This window comes from Artibeus jamaicensis, unplaced genomic scaffold (genome assembly GCF_021234435.1).
Source record: "Artibeus jamaicensis isolate MK-2021 breed Jamaican fruit bat unplaced genomic scaffold, CSHL_Jam_final contig_465, whole genome shotgun sequence".
Taxonomy (NCBI): domain Eukaryota; kingdom Metazoa; phylum Chordata; class Mammalia; order Chiroptera; family Phyllostomidae; genus Artibeus; species Artibeus jamaicensis.
The window spans coordinates 23,656,921-23,680,076 of NW_026521843.1; the positions used below are offsets into that span (position 1 = coordinate 23,656,921).

The following is a 23,156-nucleotide window of genomic DNA, read 5'->3' on the forward strand; positions in this document are numbered from 1 at the left end:
CAGGGCACATTCCCCGCCTCTGCAGGTGCTCTGGCTAGCTGAGGTGCTGGCCCCTGGTCAGTCCAGGAGCAAATGATCCTAGAGACAGAAGGGACTTTAGAGGTCATTGAATCCAACCTCCTGCCCATTTTTCGAACTCCCTTCATTTACCATCTTTCTGACAAATGGTTATCTAGCCTAGCACTTTCATAAGACAGAATGTTTAAAAACATTCTATTTTGCTGGATATGATTGTTTTAGATTAAGACAGTCTCTGGTGTATAATATGGATGGCATTTAGCTAATCCTTTGTGCAGAACACTTCACAATCTGAGGTTATAATCCGAAGGCGCGGGCTCCGTGGCTGGCTCTGCTGCAGTTGAGCAGCAGAGCCTCTAACAGGTGGCCAGGCCTCTTTGGCCTTCAGTTTCTTGTCCGTAGTCTTAGGAAGGCTGACTATTCTTTAGGGAATTTTCTAGTTTTGAAATCTATCATTGTTGTAAGAATAACAATGGAGATTCAGCTTCCGGGGGAGTTAATAAGCTGACATTATTGAGACCAGAGTTTGGGAAAAATGACAGACCGGGGTACCTTATAGAACCATACCTTGTTCTTTGGAAGATGGCCCAAAATGCCTCAACTACTTGCAGCATCGTTACTAACCTACCTTGGGTGAGTTAGCTAAGTCTTGTGGGTCGCAGTTTCATCTGTGAAGTGAAGGGCTAAAATGGACAGCTTTAAAATTCTATGAATAATTTGAGGCAGGAAAATGCTGCTGACGTTTTTCTTTCTCAGATGATTTTGGCACTAGTATTAGGTAAACATTATTACCTTTGTTTTGACATTTGACATTAGTGGCTGTGGTATGACTATCTTAAATGAGTCCTATATAATTAGAAATTCACATCACACCCAATTTAAAAAGTTGGATAACTAGGGTCTCAAGTTCTGTTCTCACTTTCTTCTCTGAATTACCTTGCTTATGAGTCCTGACATTTACGGATTTTAATAATAGGAAATGGGGAAAAAAGTAGACTCAGATGAGAGGTGTGGGGAGGGTTGGGAAAGGACTACAAGACCCACCTGGCATATTCAGTGAGCTTTTGAGAGGAAAAGAGGTCTGCCTTTCCTCATTTGGACTTAGAGGTCAAAGCCAGGAAGGAGGAGGTGGGTGAAAGTCACAGAGGAAAATGCAGGGTTGAAGAGTTGATAGTATGGAAAACATTCTCACAATTGGAATTGATTGCATTTCCTGCGGCTGGAAGCAAGTATTTTTGAGAGCTGTAGAAGACAAACAGTCAACGCGGACAGCGAGAGATCAGTTTAGAAATGAAAAGTGTAGACTCTAGAGTCTTAATCTGTTTAAGAGGAATCACATTGGCCAGAAAAGGATTGATCTCAAAGGGGAAAGTAGTTGGGAAAAATCATCCAGTTCTGACTTTTAGCCTTTCATCATGGCTCTTGTTCACTTCTTGCCCAGAGTGACCCTTGAAGGTCTACACTGAACCTTCAACCCAAGGACCTTCAATGAGAATGGAGGTGAAGTTACTGATAAACCCATTAAGAACCAAGACTAGAACACTCTTCTACCAGACTGACTTTGGGTGCTAAGGAAGCTTTGGTGGTCAAAGTAAGAACTGTCTCTGACAAGTATGCAAATGAAGTTACCCTTCACTCAGCAATAAAAAAGTAGAAAAGTTGAGGGAGCCTAGTGGTAGAACTTGAGAGAACAGACTGAAAGCACTGGGCCCTCAGGCTCCTCAGGGCAGCTGGGGCTGTCGGGGCGGGGGGGTTGAAAGAAGATTTTGTATGTAAAAGTTACAGAAAGTCAGAAAGGTAGGAAAGCGGCATGGATTGTATAAGCAGCCCAGGACGTGAGAGGAGGTGACCTAAAGGTAGGTTCTTTATTCCACCTCATCTCCCTGTCCTGGAGGTTGGCTCACCATTAAGTTATGGCCCCACCACTGCTTCCTTTACAAAATTCCTGAGTCTTAGTTGATCTGTACAATGGAACAGATAACATTTCATTCATTCATTCATTCACCCTGTTTCCTTACTCAACAAATATATATTGTGTGTCAGGAATTGTTCTAGGCATAGAAGATACAGAAGTGAACAAAATGGATAAAAAAATACCTGCCTTCATAAGTAGTGGAGTTGTTTTCTAGTGGACGACACAAGAACTGCTCTTGTAGGTTATGGGACAAGCCCTTTAGGAAGGCTGCTGGAATTGGTAAGTGAATGATAGAAAACAGAGTGCAAAATGGTGGCGCACCGTGCCCTTTAGGGGACACTTAGCCATTCTGTTCTAAGTGTGATTCTCATGTTTCAACTACTGGATAAATAGTAAAATGAGAGGACAGATGGAAAGAGACTCAGAAGCATTATATAATGCTTCTTTCAGTTACTAAAAACACTGACTTTAATAAATAAACATTGATGAGACTGGCAGATACATTGTGTAGAACTTTGGAGAAATTAATTTTAAATAGGAATTTGTGACTGCAATTATTTCAAAAGTTCCAACTGTTCTTGCTAGCCTTAACTTATTAAAATTTTTTAATTAAAAATTTTCATTAAAACATTACTTTTCAAATGTATGTATCCTGTTTATGTAAATCAAATTTAACATTATATATTACCTGCAATAAACAAAAGGAAAGTTAATACTATAGTGTTTTGTTTTGATGAAATTTGAAGTGATAGAATTTAAGAAATATGAAGATGACAGTTCTCTATGCCAAAAGTTACCTTGTTTAAATCATTTGGGATTGAATTCTTGAAACTTGAAATAAAACATGTCCTTGTGGTTTTAGAAGCATTTCTTCTCTAATGAGATAAACAGAGATATAAAAGGCAGGAGGACATAAATACTTTGTCATTTTGCTCTCTGCAAAAAAAGGAAAGCAGGAATTGGTAGCAATTCATTGGGTCTGCTCTTCACTCTGCTAATGATTTATTTGTTTCCCCTGTTGCTTGTTTTCCATGAAATTAATAGTCTGTACAAGACCCACCAAGTTCTACCTGACACAGAAATAGATTGATGATTTTCTTCAGTGCATCTGTAGACCAGGGTATCATTTGTGTTGGAATAATTATCTTCCAAGAGCAGATTATCTAGGAAAGCTGAGAGGCTAGCACTGTTTCTCCTTTCTGACCCCTTAGTTCACTTACTGTTCTCGGACCTTCTCTTGGACCACAACATGCTGCTGGCAGAAGGACTCTTCAGTTTTGGGGGTGCTGGGGATATCTTTAAGACTTCCTTTTTCTCTTTACTTATTGAGGCAAGAGGTCTCCAAACTTATTTTGAGCATCACCTTATATAATTTATACGTAATCATTTTAAATCATGCGCCTGGATCGTGCTAACATAGACATAATAAAGCACAGACAAAAGCAAATGGTGAAGGGATGTGATTATAAATAGAAGTCAGTGAAAGTTCAACTATTTCACCCCACATTCCAAAGGGCTGCTTGTGTACCCCCCTCATGTACACACTCCACTCTTAAGGCTGCTGTCGCTGCTCATTGGAAGAGTCAAGTTTCTCATCTGAGTGGACGAGGGAGTGATTTTTCCCACCATGGTAAACTTGATAGTGGGTTTCTCAGGGCACTGTTACTTCACACACACCTATCTTGCACAGGGGAGAGAAGAAGGTGTGTTTTATTTCCGTATCATTTCTGCCATTAGAGACAGGATTGAATGAACCCTTTTCAGTTGAACAACTGCCGGCTCCTACTCCACGGCTCTTGATGAGAGGATTTGTAGTTGCGTCCCATGGTGCATTCGAGGCCCACCACACCTGAGTGTGATACTCTGTGCTTCAGCACATCCTATTGCTACCCTCCTGAAGGTTATATTGAACAGCAATGAAATCCTCCCTTGCCACTCTGCCCTCCAAAATAGATACTTGCTTCTATCCTGTCCATCTGAATATAAGAATTATCTTTTAAAAGTAATTTATAAACACAAAACTAGATGGTGCTTTAAGTGGTTTGTACTAAAAATTGCCAGAAGAAATGACATTTGTATCCACCATGTTCCATGGATAACATTTAGCAATGGTCTTGAGGGGAAAGAAAGAAGAATTTTTGCTATGTCATAGATAGTTCACATCCAATTATATACCCAAGTTGCTGTGGGGTTTTTTTCCCTTAGCTACTGATTTTTTCTTCTTTAAAGCTCAAAAGAGCTCTCAAACCCCATCAGGCAGACTGCTCATAATTGCAAGTGCTCTTGATTGCCACAGAAGATAAGCTGGTGTTAGGGAGCATCTGGACGTTACATTTCATTGAGGGAATAACCGAGCCTCCCAATGTCAATGCCAAGTGGGAGCCCACGAGGCCTGGGAACACTGAAGGAATGTAGGCTGGTCACAGACAGAGCTTTCCCTACGGTTACTAAGAATGAACTCCCCTTCATCTTTGAGTACACCTGCAGTATACCCCAGCTTACTGATCTGGGACCCTACCAGGCAAGCTCTGACCGCAGACGGGCTGCCTTATTCCCTGTGCCCACCTTTCTGTGCCCACCTTTCTTTCGGGGAGATTCCACTGTCCTTCAATTGTGTGACTGTCTGGGGCTCTTTCTCTTGTGTTTTTTTGCTGGTTAAAAAGAATAAAACTAATCAGATCCGGTCATCCTCAATTCTCTCCCCCTTGCAAAACAGCTGGAGAAATGAAAGGAAATAGCTGAAGACAACCAAACTGCAGGACTGGCGAATAATACAAATAGCAAATATGCCTATTCTGGAGGAGAACCTCAGTTCAATATCTTGGAGGCAGTTCGGATAAGATCATTTTAACCACGTAGACTTGCTTTCAGATTAAAAAATTGGTTTTTCTACAGTTACTTTAAAAAAAGAAACACCACCCCATCGATATTGTCTAAAGCTGTGCACCACTGGTTGTAAAGATTGTTATCAAAATAAAGGGATTTGTAAATAGAAAATGGACTTTATCTTCAAAACCTGGTAAAATTCATGACAGTTTATTTTTATCTGCCCTCTTATAGTGTTTCCCTGTGGTGAAAAGTGATTGCAGTGATTAATCTGTTTTATTGCAAGTTTTAACTAAAAGGAAGTAACTGGACTTGGAGCAGGGGAGAGCCAGCAGGAAGCCGACAGCCTTCGTTTGCTGTAGAGTCACAGGGAACTACACGCCGCTCTCCATCTTTCTTGTAACTCAGCCAGATGAGCTGAGTGCAGACCAAACAGTAGCGTCATGGGGACACCCATCAGGGAATTCATTAGCAAGTGAAAAAAGGGGAACAGAGCAAACCATGTTTTAGTTCCCATTATTTGAATTACTGAGGACACACTGAATTACTCTCTGTAATTTGCTGGATGTCCCCCAGTGTTTAGACTTTTTAATATTTTGTTCGTTGGTAAAAAAAAAAAATCAATCAGCTCATTGCTCCTCTAAGGAGCTAAAGCATGTAATATACTCCCTTTTGGTTCTCCAAGCTATTTGATGCTATGCAGCTAGACAGGGAAGAGGTTCCAGAAATACAAGTGTTTGGATAATTCCAGAAGGCTTAATTGTCCCTTTTCAACAGGTTGCTCCACTGCAAATTAATGCTGATGCTTCCATCTGCCTTGCCAATAAGCTCTGATTTGTAGACTCAGGGTCTATAACAGTGGAAGGGGCTGGGTAGGGGGCATGAGATATGGGAAGCTATACTGGGCTTGGATCTCTTTGGGCTACATTTTAAGGAATGCTTATTTGGCGTAGGGGATGTGAGCATTCACTTCACTCCAACAGTCAGCCAACAGATGTTATTACTGAGTGTTGGGAAAGAAATGCTTTGAAGATAAGAGGCTGCTTGGTGAAAAACATGGGCGCTCAGTTCTCTTTATTCCGTGGGGTCGTGCTTCCCCAAAGCACACCCAGAGCAGTGAGGAAGGGGGTTGGAGTTGGCGGGCAGAGGGCTCTTGGTTAATTCGAGTTTGAATGCCATTTCTTAAGTTCTCACAATTTTGAAAGCTGCTTTTAGTAACGTGTACAGTTGTCATGGAATTTTAAGTATGTGCAGTCTGTCAAATAGTACTCCACAGATCACCTGTTGTGTGATTGAAACATTATGAAACAGATCATCAGCATGACAATTTGACATAGAAGATAAAATAAACTGTAGGGGGGAAGAAACCAAGAATATAATGGCTAATGGGAATAGCTGAGTCCAGGCCAAATGGAGCTCAGTATTTGTTTTATGTCATTGATATTTAAGAACCACCCATCCCAGGTGATTTAATCCTTAACGACTAACATATTGTAGGGAAACTTCCATTTGGTGCTCAGTCAGTGGGACCATTGATTGAAGGAATCTAAAACTAACAAGCACTAGAAAATAAAAGAGAAGCTGAACTAAAGAGTGACAGGAAAACCAATAGCTACTAATGTAAATGTTTCTGCAAAATGCTATCTTTTTGTTTAGGTGCAAAGACACAAGGAAACTGTTTACTATTCATCAGGAAAAGGTAAAATCCAGCCAGAAGATATCCACCAAAGAAGCATCAAAATCATATTGTATTTCTTTCCTTTTTTTCCCCTCAAGGGTTACTTTTTCTTTCTGAGAGAAAGTCAAATTGGTAGGAGGAAAATGGGGAAGCATATGTAGAATCAAAATTCATAAAGCAGAAAGAACGTTCAGCTTGATCCTTACCCAGTTTTTTTTTTTTTAACCGTGACACCCTCGAAAGTTTCACTTGCTCTACAAACTCTCATCAAATACATGGAATTTCCAGCATGCCAGCTCTAACCCCCACCCTCTTCTTTCTGAAAGCATATTGTCAGAATGCCTGTGTAGGACGGGATGTTATCAGCATAATCTCAAGTTAGTTTTAATTTATAAAACAGAGTCTATCGCTTGGACAGGGGTGGCCCTATACTCTTGTACAAAAGAGGCTTAGGGACAGCAATCTGACTGGCAGAGTGGATGGGGACTTTATCCAGATTGTGTATTTTTTTTAGGGGTGGGAGTTGTAAGGGTAGCTGATGGGTATTGTGAGCATGGGTGCTTCAGAGGCCAAAGTCATACCCAGATCCCACTGATACGGAAAATTGGGAGCTCTATAAATAATTTACTACCTGTTAGTCTTCTGATCCCAACACACCTGATTTGGGAAAAAAATTTAAATGAGAGGAGAAATCATAAAATGTCACAGTCTTGTATGCCTTCCCAATGTGACAGAGTTGTTGGAATTATGTCTGGGAGCCCCTGAAAGGCATTAAACAGAGCGTTCCCTAGGTTTCAACTGTAGGTACAGATGACTTTGCAGTAACATTTTGATTATGCCACAGGGTAAAATCAAATGCTTCTTACTAATAGGCCCCAGGTTTTCATTTTGGAAATTTGTGGCAGGGGTGTTCTTTTACAGTGTGTGTTTATTTCTAAATTATCACAGAATTCTTGCTTTAGCACTCTTCTAGTCTATTTGCAGGTTATAATGGCAGACATGGTCCCACCTCCCCACCCCCTACCCCCAGCCAAGTGTTCTATATATGTAGTTTTCCGGAGTTATTATGTCTGGAAAGGTCAGGTATAGCAGCGTTTCTGGTTAGGTATGAAACATCATAATTTGGGTTGTAGGCCTAATTTTTTTAGATGCAGTTAATAAAAGTGTTTGATAAACATTTATCCAATCATGTAAGTTCACCAGTTGAACATCTTTTAATGCCAAATAACAGAAAACCCAAATAAAAATGGCCTAAGCTACAAGGAAAATGTGCCTGTCATCTCCCATAACAAGAAGTTTGGAGGAAGCCTGTACGCGGGCTGATTAAACAATCAGTGCTGTCGAGCTTCCGTAGTCCTGACATGGAAGATTTGCCTGCAGGCTTGTCTGTTTCTGCTCACAGCAGCGAGGTGAATCACACAGCAACAGTTGGAAGGCTAGGAAGCCGGAGAGGCCACGCCCCTTTCTTGGTCCTTGTTTTACAATAAGTGTTATTTTCCTAGAAGCTGCCTGCAGATGTCCCACAGATCTCATTGGTCAGAATTATGTTACATGACCGACCAGTCCTAAACCAGTCCCTGATGAGTGGAATGGAATCATCATAATACCCTCAAGACCAATCAAGCCTCGCCCCTGCTGCAGGGGAAGGGCCCTGCCCTCCCCAGGAAGCACCTGGCTGCCCAACACCTGAACAAAGTCTGGTTTCTGTTAGCTAGGAAAGCACTGCTGTTGTGTATAGGACCCTGGTGCCTGCCACGGCAGGGAAGTCCGCAGGGCGGTCCTGTCCCACCTGCCAAACTGGACTGAGAGGAGCTCCCAGATCTTCTAGCTGTTCCAGATTTACTACACTCTCTCTTCACACCCTGACCTGACGCGGGGCAGAAAAAACATCTCTTTCCCTCTATACTCCTAGGTTCCCTGGCTGGGACCCTACACATTAGTCTGAACAAAAGACAGATTAACAAGAGAAAAACAAAACCCTGTACATGGGAGCGCTGGGAGGTGAGTAACTCAAAGAGGTGGTTAAAGCTTGGACTTAAATGCCATTGGAACAGAAGAACAATACATTTCTAGAGAAGTGGCAAGACAAAGGAAAGGGTCTTTGAGTTTCTAAGGCTGGCAGATTGTGGGAAGGCAAATACATGGGGAAAACTAATGGTAGATAAGGGTTAATTTTAGCCATGTTTTTTATGTACATTCCTCTGGTACTGTGTCTGGGCTGATAAGGGTCTAGAGTTGTCTGCAATGATTAACTTCTATCTCTCCTGTTAGAGAAGGGAGGTGGAGAACCTTTATAGATTTATGTCCTGTTTTTAGCCAACTTGGAGTGTGGCTCAGAGCTTCTTGTACTTACTTCTCAGTTGCCTTCAGCTGACAATAATCCCCATGTCAAAGAGGCCTGTTTTGGGGTGGCGTATTCTCCTACCCCTCACGGGCACGTGGACGTTCCCTGAAAGTCCTGTGCTTTACTTTTACAGCTCTTCACTCTCTAGTGACTCAGAGACTGCATGGTTGTTTCTAAGGAGGCTTATTTATAATTGTGCTTCTACATTTAAATGGAATGTAAAGTGTACACGTTGTGCATTTTCAGGGCTGTCAGCATCCTCTAAGATTTGGTCGTGCAGTTACTGTAGATTTAACACACACTGGTTTGGGGAGCTGGGCTTTCAAGGCTTCCCAGCCGTGCGACCTCCTGTTCCTTCCTCCGCCCCTCCCACCCCCTCACGCACGGAGGGCGGGGTGCTGACAGTGCCTTGCCCCCTCCACCCCGCCCCCAAGCCAATTTATGAAAATCTGTTTACCCTACAATATGAATATGACTTGTTTTAATTTTTTTATAGGAAAACAACAGTGGCAATGCCACATTTCATTCCCATCCCTTGACTGGTAACTGAGCCACCATTATTACAACCGCCAAGTGCACCTCTGGCTGTAACAACTTTGAGAAAGAAAATTAGCAAATCACTCTTTGCTGTTGCCGGGGTCCTGACGTGTGGACAGAGGCCCCTCTTCAATATGTGAGAAACTGACTGACTCTGGTTTGAAGAAATGACGCTTTATGTGCGTTCCGTATTGGGCTTGAACAATATTTGAAATTTCTATAAAGAATTGTCTGCTTTCGACATTAAAAACCTGGAAGGCCCCCTGAGAAACAGTTGCGCAGCAGTGTACGATTCTGTGTTTGGAGGAGTGGGGTGGAAGGAGAGGGCACTGAGATGAACCCAGATAGCTCAGCAGGCCACTTCATGTCAGTCCAGTCCGGGGCAACCTCCCATTTCTGGATGGAATTGCTGTGCTCCGCTTGGACCTCTCATTTGAAGCCAGAGTCCTGTTTATTAAAGTTTGATACCTCTTTAGAACAGGAATATCAGAGCAAGAACAGTCTGAATTGCTGCAAATGGGCCGAGGAAGCAGGGGTTTAGCATAGAAGCCTCGGAAGATGGTGTAGAGCCGCAAGGTATGTGGGTGGGCATATATTTGGGCCACCAGATTGCATGCCAATTTGAAGGTTCAAAAGAAAAAAAAAAGACAAAGGAAAAAAATTGAAAACCAAGAGAGCAGATAGGAAAAAAGGGAAAGCAGAAAGAAGCAAATAAGCAGCTATTTGGTGGTCCTTTGGGGTACCATCTCTATGGGACCACTTTCTTTAAATATCTACCAGGTACATTTATCTTTCTAAAATATAATGGTGTCTTTCCTTTTATTACAAATCTGTCTGATGGTTTCCTCAATACATTAAACAAAAAACTACCAAATGATCCAGCTATTCCATCCCTAGGAATATACCCCCAGAAGCATTAAAAGCAGAAACTCGACAATATCTACATGAATGTTCACAGCAGCAGTATTCACATTAGCCAAAAGGTAGATGCAACCCAGATGTCCACCAACCGATGGATGGATAAACCCAACGTGCTAGACCTATGTAATGAAATTTTATTCAGCCATAGCAAAGAGTCATGTGCTGATTCATGCTACAATATGTGTGGACTTTGAAAACATTGCACTGAATGAAAGAAGCCAGACATGGAGGCAATATAGTGTAAGATACTGTTTACTGAAATACCCAGAATAGGCCAATCCTTAGAGACTGAAAACAAGAAGGGAGGAATGGGAAGTGACTGCTTCATGGGCACAGGGTTTTTTTTTTCTTTGGGGCTGATAAAAAAAGTTCTGGCAGTAGAAAGTAGGAATGGCTAGACAGTGCACTAAATAAAATTAAATTGTGCATTTTAAAATGGTAAAAATTTTTTAAAAAGGTCTCTAATGGTCTCCCACAGCCCACAGCTACAATTCTAAACTTCTCAGCAGGTCCCAAATCAGCCTTCAATGCGTGGCCACCTCTCTGGTTAGTGAGCCCAGCCTCTGCTCCGTGACTTCAAGGATTGGGCTCCACCAGCCCAGTGGCCATTCCCTCAAAACACCTGCCCTTCACCCTCTGTGTCACTGTGTGTCCTGGTTCCTCTGCTTGGGACACTGTCCCTCCTTGCCCATCTGCGCCCTCTTTCTGGAAAGCTTAGTTCCATTGTTATTTTCTCCCTGAATTTCCTCGACTCCCTCCTTAGTCCTTCATTCCCTAATAAAGAATAAATTGCTTTATTAGCTGGGACCCCAGTGTACCTCACACATACTTCTATTATAGTGCTTCCTGCATTGCCCTGTGGTTTGTTTTCTTATCTATTTTTCTCCCTACCTGAAGGCCAGGCACAGATGCCAGCATCTGTTTATAGAATGGCTGTTGAAAAAATTACGCTGGATTGATTCAAATCACTGTTGTATCTGGTCCATTTTCTTCTCACCCGCTTCATTGTGAGGGGAATGAAGCGGGTGAGTTTGTGGTTCAATTCAAGGGCAAGGAGAAGAAAGAAGTATTCTTAGTTTTCAAAGACTAGGACACTAATAATTAATTCAAAGAAGACAAAGTGTTGTCATTTGAAAAAAAAGTAGCAATAACAGCAGAAGTAAAAAAAAAACATTTATGTTATGCTTTTTAGTTTTGAAGTATTCCAAAGAAATCACTGTAAAATGAATGGAGCACTTCTTACAGGGGGATATTCCCCATACGGTATTCTGAATCCTTAACTGGAAGGTTACCTCGTTACTGGCGTTTTCTCGTCTTTCTGCTCATCCCCATTGGAAGTCCCTGCCTCCAAGTTCCTTTGTCTCTGTTCTCTCACAAGCCCTAGTAGGGTGGTTTTCAAGTACTGAGAACTCAACACATAGGTGGTGTTTTGTCAAGTTCATTCTGAGCATTTCCATGTGCAGTTTTGGCATAGTCAATATTTCTTATTTTCAGTAAAGTTGTTGCAATTCCAATGGCATACTTCCTTTGGCCAGAAAGCAGAACCCCTGGGATGATTTGCTAGAAGCCTCGAGGTTGCTGCCCTTCCTCCGGCTCTTCACAGAGCGGTTCTGCTGTGTCAGCCTTGTTTCTAGGGAGGCTCTTGCGTGCTGAAAAAGCCTCGAGAATCACATGGAGAGCAATAGTTCCCTTCAGACTCTTCAAGCAGGGACAGCTAGCGCTCCAAGAGCCCGGTGGCTTTGCTGGCATTGCTGGCATTGCTGGCATTCTGGAGTGCTTCCCCTCCCACTAAGTTTATTTTGCAGTTTATTGAGGTGACAGAAGTCGGCAGACTTGGAGCATCTTCTTCCCTCTGCTATTAACCAGTTGTATGACCTTGGGCAGGTCGCCTCTCCCCTTCAGATCCTCATTTTCTCATTTGTAAATACAGAGGTTGGATCCGTGTAACCTGCCGGGTCTCTGGCAACATTAACCGGCAGTAATTATAAGAGTCCCACAAAACAGCAGCTTAATTAACTCAGCAAAGTGTACAGAGAGGAAAAGGTCAGTTCTCTCCAGAAGCAGGTAAGTGTTAGCACACCCCTGTTGGAGAGTCTTTTCCTGTTTTCAGATTGTTCACCCACAGGTCTTTCTCTTGCCCTTTTAAATGTGACATGCTTTCTTATTGCTAATGTTCTTTCTCATTTCCTGAGGGTTTCAAAAAGGAGAAAGCAGGACTTTCTACATTATCCCAGGAATTCTCTTCTGTGGGAACATTTGGTTGGAAGGTCTCAACTGTATAATTTTTTTCCTCTCCGATGATTTCACAGGGAATTGGTAATAATAAGTGTGGAGGAAAAGGGGCCATGTGCACAAACTAACAAGCCCGAGGGAGGCCTGTGTGGCAGCCCTACACACTCAGAAAAATTTAAAACTTTCTAACTAAAAGCAGTTCCTGGTGGGGAGCAGTCCTAGGCTGGTATTTTTCCCTGACAAAGGTCAGGCTTTACCTTAACTGAGCCGGTCTGTTTTCTCTTTGCATGGGTGACGGCATACCTCTGGAATGTCCAATTTCCTTTCTCCAGAGCCCCCAGAGCACAGGCACCGCATCTGGGGGAGACCACAAGTCTCAGCTGGCACCGGTGTGTGTTTATTGACTGTACCCTACCCTGCACTCACCTTTGTAAAACCGTCTATCATTTTACTTTTTATCCAATCCCAGTTGGCCCCCCACCCTGCTTTGCTTTCTCCTGCCTTCCTCTTATCACCAATGGATTTCATGTAACCCCCTTACGCATCCTCTTTTGACTATAATGTGTAAAATAAGGTGCTAAGCTGCCATTCTCTGGAGCATTCCTCATTCTGTTGAGATTTTCTTCCTGGCGGTTGTCATCAGCTTGGCTCAAATAAACTCACAAAAAGTTCTCGACAGGTTTGAATGTGTCTTACACATTCCAATGTGCCTTTCATTGACTAACGTTATAGGAACGTTTGCTTTTAGGAACTGGAGTTAGAGTTTATAATAGAGAGCAAAAAGGAGTACCCTTTAGAAAATTGCATGGTATAATTAAATTTTGCCTTAGTTGCTCATTTTTAATTTCTTTGAAGAAGTTTTGAAAAGAGCTTAATGAAAGACAGACATCATATACTTTTTTGTTACTACAGGAAAAACATTCTAGGTTTATTAATCCTTCTTTCCTTCATAAGGGTATTTAATACTCGTAATCTATTGAAGTAAATGAGAATTCAGCAGTTGTGTTATGCTTCATTTTGTTCAAAAGTTTTAGAGGGGCGCTTTCAGAATTTAATAATCTACTAGAAGTTATATTTGATCACTTTAATTTTGAATGTTGATTACTCATTTTACTTCCTTCTTTTTTTCCCCTCAAATGATGGCTGGCTACACAGTGCAGCTGGCATAATAGTTACCTTCTGAACATGGGCTGAAAGCCCTACTCCCAAAATTTGAACACGCTACAACATTTTTGACCCCAAATTTCCTCCTTTGTGCAGAGGAAAGGTAATTTTGTTAGTCATCCATGGTAATGATTATAATGGTAGATCTGTTATAAAACGGTAGATCTGTTGCTCAACTACTCATGCTTGTTAGGACCAGTTGTGTTTACTCAAACCCTTCCATGTGAAGCAGAGATGAGGCAGACACGCCAGTCATGTGCGTCATCCCCGTCAGGGTCAGGCTGGTTCTTCCTGAGAGAGCAAGACAGACCACGTAGGGTCAAGGTATAGAGCGTATCTCCTCACCTTTGCCCATCTCAAGCATTTGGGTCATTTGGAAGACTTCCTTAGAAGATTGTGAAAGAGAAGGAAAATCAGCCTGTTCAAAGAGGGTTAAGTAACCTACCCTGAACAGTGATGGGGAAGTTGGGGGGGGGGAGGCAGGCAACTCCATGGAGAATGAGGGGAGAGCCATCCCAGAGTGGTCTTAATTTTGGTCTCTTGATCCAGAATACATCTCTTAGAAAGTTTCTGCATCCTCTAGGGATTTTGTTTGTTTGTTTCCTTCTACAAACAGTAATAATAGGAAGAGCCTTACAAAATCTGTGGGAGATTATGAACTAGGGAAGCGAAATTACTCTGGAATAGCTATATGACCAAGAATGCTATACTCATGGAATGTAAGAAAAACATAAGAAAAAGCACCGTAAGTGCATACAGCATGTTTCTTCCATATAACCCGAACCAGTTTGCAGAAACAGAAAAAGGAGTTGTGCTCCCTGACCTAGCATGTAGGATGGAGGAGAATAACATTGGGACTGCTGGTGATTACCATTTGTTTACAGAGGGTCACATGTTCTCGTGGGAGGGTGGCAGGGGTGGGGGGTGGGGGGGATGAGGAACCCTGGGCACCAGGAGCTACAGGTCTGGTCCTGGCTCTTCCTGCTACAGATGGGAGCTTGCTTAGTCATTGAAATCTCTCTAGATCTCAGTTTTTCATTGTAAAAGGGAAGGAAAAGGTCACATCACCCTTCATGATTTCTAAGAGTTTTCTAAATTGTTACATTTTATGATTTAGTTAAAGCATCAAGAAATAAAGGGCAAGTTTTCCAGATAGCTAAAACCTACCTTTCTGTGCATTAAAACTTGCTTTTGTTTAACTGAATGATATATTTATTCAAAGCATTTATGCACATTTCTGCTTTCTGAGACCCAGAGCACTAGGTTTAACTTGGGCTTAAAGATGCAAGGCTCTCATTATGAGCTGTCAGTGTGATGGAATACTGAGGTCCCTGGGGAATACCGAGGTGTGGAGAACTATTTGCTTCAAAACTATTGGAAGTCTACTGTCCTTTAAACAAAATGACCGTGCTTGTTCTGATTTTCTAATGCTTGCTACCTTTCTAAATATCGCTTCCTTCTGCTTCTTTTGCCTTCCTCTAGCCGTTCCTTTCTCTGCTCTGCTGCTTCTAATGGTCCAGGAACAGGGGTCCATAGATGAAGCAAATTGGAATTAAGTCTGAAATTAGGGCAAATAGTCTTGAGATGAGGTTTCAGGAGCTGCTCCTGCGGGTGAGACGTTTTGTTGTTGACTGAGGCCTTTGGGTGTTCTGTGTGGCAGTAAGTGGGTCTTAGGTAAGCCCAGTATTAAGGTGTTTGGTGCTTCCTGTTTAGGGAACCATGGAAAGTTTGTGACCATCCTTTCTAGAGGAGAAAATGAGAGTGAGAGCAGGGTAAACCTGAGGGACTACTCCGAGGGCTCAGAAGTAGAGAGGGTGATGTGACCAGGGGGGACAGATGGGCGATTCTGTGAGAGTGTCCAGATGATTGACAGGCACGGTCAGGTCTCATTTGCAGGCCTTCCGTTCAGCCATCTTGTTCACAGCCTTGGCCTGCCATCCAGTCTCTCCTCTGAGAGCTGTTACTACGTCCTTTAGAAAAAGCAAATACAGGGGGATTGGCTCCAGCAAGGTGGAATTAGAACCCATGGATGCTGAACTTCCAGTTAATTGTCATCCTATTGGTCCTCAGGGCCACTTGCGGTAGATTAAGAAAATCTAAATTGGTTATTCATTTTCAGTGTATTTACATGTAAATGCCACTTTCTTGGCTTGCAAAATACAGTATTGTCCATTTCAGCATAAATTTGGACACTGACTAATTTGCACTTGTTTAATCCGCAAGCTTGGCAATTTTGGGAAGCCTCCCACCTCCTCCTTTCTCCCTCCGCATCGTCTCACCTTGCCCTTCCAACAAAGCCAAGAATCCTACATTAGGCTAGAAAAAATACCACTGGGTTTCTCTAGGCTTTTCTGAAGTTTTAATATAAAGAAGTAAAAATAAGTGTCACAGAGGCCAGTCTTCCGTGGGGCAGTCTTTGCTGTGTTTTCTGGGTACACAGAGAAGAGAAGCAGTCAGGCCTGGTGCTCTCCAGGCACCGTGGCTCCCCTGCCCAGGACTGCAGGACTGATGGGTACTCATCCTGGGAAGGAGGGAGCCACGAGGGAGCCACAAGGGTCTGATATCTGTAGCTGTCACTTCATCCAGGACTGTGCTCATGCAGCTCTTCAGAGTGGTGGGAAGAGTCGGGGAATGATCAGTAATTAAAGAAGCAGGACTGCATGAACTATCGCTTTCGGCGTGGGCGTGAAGTGTGCCACGGTTGTGTATGGCTGCATAGCTTTATCCTCTCTTTTCACACAGTCAGCGTGGGTGAGGATGGGCAGGCCCAGGGTGGGAGCCGCTTCCGCTTCCTTCCCTTCTCATGCTGGAGCCTCCTCACTTCTAGAAAAACAGTGTCGTAACTGAGCTCAGGATCCTGGAATTACAGTCCCTGTAGCACACTGTAGCCTGCGGCCTTATTTACTCAAGGCTGTGGATTGACTTCTTTTTTATTGATCTAGGCTGATAATCATGCAGTCTGCTGGGCTGTCTCTCTAATTATTTTGGCTATCTTAATTATTGGATTGTGCACGATCTGTTCTGTTCAAATAATTTCTCAGCAGAAAGGATCGAATGAGCTGAAGAGGGCATGCATCCACCTAGTCCTCATCTGCTTCTGCCTCTAGCCTTTTGTGTCATGTTAAATGAATCATTTTGCTTCCCTGCTTTTCATTCTCCTCTCTGTGAACACAGAGAGAATGATATTTATCTTGTGGCTTAAGATTGAGGGTCACTAAATATCAGGCACCAGCAAAATGTAAATTGTTGCTATCAGATGGATAGGACCATCCGTGCTGATTTTATGTAGTTCAAATTTTTATTTTTTCTAATTATGAACTTTCATAAACACATGCACATTGTTAAAAAAATGCAGAAAATTGAAAAGAATAAAACTCATCGATAATCCTGCAACTTAGTTATATAAGCCTGTTAAAAAATGTGATTTATTTTCATCCAGTCTTTATGCATATATTTACACAAGCATCTCTATGGGAGAATACAATATATGCTGCTTTGCATCTAGGATTAAGCCACAAGAATCTTCCTATTTTAATCACTTTTAATACCTGCATAATATTTTAACTGTGGATGTATAGCCTCCTAGAACCAGCCTTTCCAGCCCCCTGGCTCCTCATAAACCTCTTTTGCCCAACAGACAGAATCATCTATCTAAAATGAAACTTGATCCTATCACCTCTCTCCTTAAACCCTTCTGCGGCTCCTGATAACAGGATGGTGAGGCCGCACAATTCGGGGGAAGGAGCTCTTCCTGCCCCCTCTCTGCCATCCTCCCCTTAGAGCTTTATTCCTCATCACTTTTCATCTCACCCCTCACACTCCAGGGACACCAAACCTCCAGTCCCTGTAAACAGTCCTGACTTCTATACCTGCAATTTCACGGTTCTTCTGTCTAGAGCACCCATTCCTCCTCTAATGCCACCCACCTCCGGCCCCTCCACCTGGCTATGGACTCAGTTCTCAAATCCACTCCTGGAGGCCTTCTCTGACCTGCACTCAACAAGAACCTGACTCTCTCTGCTCGGATCTCCATCACCTCAATGACTTCTGGCCCACTCCAATCTGTTCTCCACACTGGAGCAAGAGTGAAGTGTTTTATGCTTGTTTGTTTTTTAAAAAATGATTTTGATCATGTCTTCTTCCTAGTTTGCGATCTGTGGTGACTTCCACTGGGGCTTACAATAGAGATCATGTCTCAGCCTGCCTTCGGGCCCCTCTGTGGTCCAGCCCTCACTTTCCTCTCCAGCATCATCTTCCCCGACACCCCCTCATACTCTGTACCCCAGTTCTGCAGGCCTTCCTCTTCAAAGCCCTGCACCTGCCCTCCCTTCTGCCCCACAAGGGTAGTCCTGTACGCCTTAGGGACCCCAGCCTTCTTGGGCCACCTCCTGCTCTGTGGGGTCCTTTATAGCAGAGCTGTAATTTTACATCTACAATATTAGTACCATTATTTCAGTAATGTCACTGTCCTTTGCTAGATTCTAAACTCTCCGAGGGCAGGGCCTATGTTTGTTTTCATTCCGTTTGTAGGTGGGATGGAATTGGAGGAAAATCACGAGGCCCAATCATTGAGGTTAGACAAGCTCTTCAATAGGTCGGGCTGGATAAGACCCATTAGTGCAAGTGGGGTGATGCAGAAAGCACAGATTAAAGGTGACTGCACACAACGCATGCCTAGTCTGTTAGGGTCCTTGGAGTAAGGTATGAAATTAATGTTACCAGCCCCATTTTACAGATCAACTAGGGCTCAGAGAATTTTGTAAAGGCAGCAGGGAGTAGGCCATACATTGACGTTAAGCCAGCCTTCGGGAGAGGCAGGTGATGTGGAGTAAAGAACACGCTAGTCCAGGCTGTTGGGTAGGAAGTAACCGACCGCCTGGTGTGTGGACTGTAGAGCCCCACATGTTCCTGTGTGTGTCTCTGGGTGTTTGGGCAGCTGGTTGGCTCATCACGTGGCCCTAAAACAGCCAGGCAGCCAAGTGAGGTGGCCAGGAACAGAGAGCACTGCATAGGCTGATTCTGTCTCTGCACATTTGCGCTCCTGGTAATGAACAGTGCTCTCTGAGACTTGTGTTGCTCTGCACAGGTGGGGACAGCTGCTGGCCGGAGTGCCCGGGCCCCCAGAGGGCACTGTGTAAGTCCAGAGCAGGAAGTCACCAGGCGCTCAGGCTTCAGAAAACTCGGCTGCTTGAGCCATGCAAGGAAACGGATGTACTTTTCTGCGTCTAGTCTAGGGCTTTTCAAGTTACCCAGAGTTGGCTGAGGGACTGTGGGATGACCTAGAATGTCAGATCTCTAACCCCAGGCTTTGAAAACCAAACAAAGCGGAAGTCACCGGTAAAAGCGAGTAATCCATAAAGGATGTTGCCGAGAGTTTAAAAGAACTTCTTCAGAAGTTTCTTAAATTAGATTTTTCTTTTAATTACCTAGTTATCCTTCAGAAACTTGGAACAGTCCCATTTCTTATCAACATATTCCTTGTCAATTATGCACAGGCTCCGGCTTACGGGCTTGCAGTGCCAAGGGTGATGCTTAAGTACCAGGCAGCTGGAAGTTTTTCCTCTCTGGTTGAGGGGAGTGATAAGAATGCTAATGTGCTGTGCTGTGCTGTGCTGGGCTGGGCTGAGTGGTGGCAGAGGGCCTGGGGGCAGGGTGGGGAGCAGATGGGAGGCCCAGAGTGGCAGCTGGGGCAGGGCTGCTGACCCACAGGGTGAGTGGGGGCTGGGGGAACCTTTAATTTTTGTGATTCTGCTAAACTCTGTCTGCCCTCCAGTTCTTTCCTTGCTGTATCCCCAAATAGCTGATTTAAGTGATGCTGATTAAAACTGCTTATTGGCACTTTTTCTTTTTTCTGTCCATTTGTCTTATGTCATTCATGCTGCTTGATGTAAAATTAGGGCTGGGAACAGTTTGTGGGCATGTTCTGGTGAAATGTGGGCTGAAGTGGGGTGGTCATGGTGCTGGCGTGTGTGTGTGTGTGTGTGTGTGTGTGTGTGTGTGTTCTAAGATGCAAGGAGAACGGTGGTACAGGATAGCTGTGAACTCTATGCAAGTTGTCTCGTCCTCTCTTTGTCCTCCAGCAAGGACTTGTTAGGAATCGATGCGATAAGCCCAGGTGGTAAACAGAAAGAGAGTTACAGCTCCCCTTCACACTGTCATTGGAACCAGACCAGAAGTCCATTTATATTTCAGGCTCCAGCACCTGATGGTGATTTGGACAGTTTGAACTCTGTGGTTGGGGGCGTGAGTTCTGATAGGAGGAAGGATGGGGACTTCAGTATGCAGGTGGGGTGATGCAGAAAGCACAGATGAAAGGTGACTGCACACAACGCATGCTTAGTCTGTTAGGGTCCTTGGAGTAAGGTATGAAATTAATGTTACCAGCCCCATTTTACAGATCAACTAGGGCTCAGAGAATTTTGAGGCAGCTCAAAATTCTGGCAGCTCTTTCCCCACACACAGAGAGGTGCCCGTCAGGCTGGTGGGAGCTCCACTGGATCAAGGTCGTGGTTTTCCCTTCCCGTCCTCACTTGAGCTGTTTAACCACTCCTGCACCCTCGCCCCCAACCTTCTGCCTGTGGTTCAGGTGCGCCCAGAGCTCTGGGCTTGCAGAGGGGTAGAATCTCTTCCCCCTGTGGCCCTTTTCTGCCTCCCATTCTTCTAGCACCTTCTTCTCTTTCCAGAGTCATCCCGCTGACCCTTCTAGTTTTCCTTGGCCTCTGTCAGGGATTCGGGCACCTGAAATCCTGCTCAGCAAGCAGGGAAGGAAATCTTCATGCTGCATTTGGAGTCTTTGTCTCTGCCTCCTGCTGGGTGGAGGGTGGCGTGAGAGCACTGGAAATACAGAGATTAATATGGTGACAGAAGCAGTGCCACGGGTTCGTTCCTGCCTGCCCGCTTTGTCCGTGTCTGTTTAAGGGAACTGATTAGTCGTGATCAGATATAGTCATAGTGATTTTCATCTGACAAAGTCTGTTAAGATATCTACAAATTGGTTTTGGGGAGGCAGAGGCAAGTTCAGTGCCAGCTCTGTCTCATGTCTGCTGCGGTACTTCGGGCAGACAGATCATTTAACCTCTCTGAGCCTCAGTTTCCCCTGTGTAAAACAGAGGCAATAACAGAACCCATCTCATGGGGGAAGCGCAAGTAAAGCTCTCGGCACAGAGCCCGCTTTGTGGGACACCTTGGGGAGTGATCATTACTATTTAGATGACTGAAGTGGCCTGTGCCTGCCTTGTTCTCCTTATTTGTAAAAAGGGGAGAGTGGCTGCCTTCTGTAACTTACAGAGATGTGTGAGAAGGCACTTGGAATGCAGCCTATGAGGCTGTGTCATAAATAAGAGTGTGATTATCCTTTTCCTATAACTGCACTAACGCAATTCTGGTGGTCTCAAAAGTGCGTTTATCTGCTGCAGATTTCTGTCCTGATTTAGCGATGCCTGTGGAGCTGTTGGAGGAACCAAAATGCACGGGAAGTGGTGATAAAGGCTGCCAAAGACCAAGGGCCCTGCCCCGGAATCTTCCGCGGCTGCTGCGAAATGGCTTTGGGATCTGGCTTCCTCCTGCCATAAGGTTTTTGCCTCTGGAAGGTGGTTAATGCCATCCCCTGCCCTTGTTGGAATGAATCCTTGAGCACCCATCCAATTTAGAGATTTGACTCCTTATCCCTGGTACCTACCAGGCCACCTAACCATGAGAAGGTGGGCTAAAGAAGTTAAAGGAAATGAAATTCCGACTTGTCAGTTTTGCTTGATGATTGCTTAGCCTTTATCATGACTTAGAAAAAGCAGGAAATACTGTTTCAAGTCAGTTTATATTGTTTTTTTCAAAACTGATTTCCCTAACCCATCGAAGCCCAGAAGTACAACTCCATCAGCCACTGAAAAGGCTCTCTGTTTAGACCCTGCCAGCTGCTTTGAAGGGGCTCCTATCTTCCATTTATCTTCATAGGTATCTGTGACACAGCCCCTTATAAATCCAGCAGCCCATCTGGTGAAGGGACAAGAGAACATTGTTCACAGTGGCAAATACATTTAATTTTTTTCACAGTCTGAGCAGAGCTATTGCCCTTGACTATGTTTTCATATATTAGCTCTACCAAACATTGCTTTCCTAGTCTCTATATACAGTAGCAATCAGTCAGTTCAGCTTCATCCAGGGCTCATTTTCAGAAAGGAAACAAACTTCTGAAAGTGCAGCTCCATCAGAAGGATTTTACGAAGGCGCCTGGAAGGGCCAACAGTACATTGTTTTGAAGGGTTATTTGCCTGGACCACTGCCAGCCCATTCTGAAATGGACCACCTTTTTCCAGGAAGTAGTTTTTTTTTATTGAGTATTTGTGAAATTGCCCTTCCTGTTCATAGGTCATCATGTGGCAGGTGGGAGACCCCCCAACCTCTCTTCCTCCCTGCTCTCCATTTCAGAGTTACAGTTAGTTTCACCTTATTTGTTTTGTTTTTGTGCTATCATTCTAGATTTGGAAAGTAGGTTCTCTGTCTAAAAGGCACTTGTTAAATAAACGTTTGTTTGGAAAAAAGAATAAATGAATGAGTGAAAGCAAGAACACGTGATTGACTTGTGATGGCAAAAGGTAGTGTTTGAAGCTTGGCATCTTCCTTCCTCCCAAATGCTGGTTGGAGATGAGGATGAAATGATGGGTACAGTTGATCCTCGAACACACAGGTTTGAACCGCTCAGGTCCACTCATACGCAGATTTTTTCCCAGTAAATACACTTGGTCCCACAATCCACGGGTTTCCCCTCTGCGAATTCAACCAACCTTGGTTTGAAAACAGTATTTTCGCATTCCCAAATGTGGCTTCCCAACCGCAGATGGAAAATACTGTTTTCCATCGGGTCCTAGGATGCATCTGGGATGTGAAGGGCCCACTGTAGAGTCAATCACTGATGTTCATGATAATGGAAAAAGTCATGCTGGAGAGAGAAGAAAGCTTAGAATTGCTTCCCATACTGACTGGGTGCCTCTCTGAACACAGGAGATTTTAACTTCAGGTGTGTGTTAACAACAGCTTTAGACCCATGTACAATTAAGACAGCTTTTGTTCAGACTGTGTTGCTGTCTCTGAGGTCAGCCTGTTGTGACCGGAGCAAGGATTAACCACAGCAACTGTCAGTCTGTCCCTGTAACTGGGTATCCCCTGTGCGAAGGAAACCCCCCAGTGGGCTGTGCTCGAGCAGGTGCTGAGTCAATGGCTGTGTTCACCTTCACGTGGGTCAGGGCTCAGGGAGCAAGGTGTGGGTTGGGTGCCTGTTCCTGCCCCTGTCTGCCTTCCGCAGAAGGACTGGCATGATCCGGTGGCATGGTATAGCCCCTTTCCCACCCTGGAGACTCTGAGATGGAGAAAAACTAATAGGAGCTGGTTCTCCAGTATTCTGCTAGAGAGGGAAGGTAAAGGGGAGGGGGCAGGAAGAATGGGGAAGGAGAAAGAAGCAGAGAGCACTCGGCTGGGCTGAAATCCCCCACAAGCCACCTAAAATCACATCCTTTCCAATCATGAAT

At 44.0% G+C, this 23,156-nt stretch overlaps 1 protein-coding gene across 4 annotated transcripts in view; it reads left to right on the top strand.

Annotated features, from left to right (window-relative positions):
* Positions 1-23,156, top strand: part of TMEM178A (transmembrane protein 178A) — a 46,497-nt gene that overhangs the window by 2,986 nt on the left and 20,355 nt on the right. Inside the window, exon 1 of one of the 4 annotated variants that reach the window (XM_037136630.2) lies at positions 12,112-12,303. The exons of the other annotated variants lie outside the window; for them this stretch is intronic. The gene's annotated coding sequence lies outside the window, so the exon portion shown is untranslated. Of the gene's footprint in view, positions 1-12,111; positions 12,304-23,156 lie in introns of those variants that run through there. 4 annotated transcript variants of the gene reach the window in all.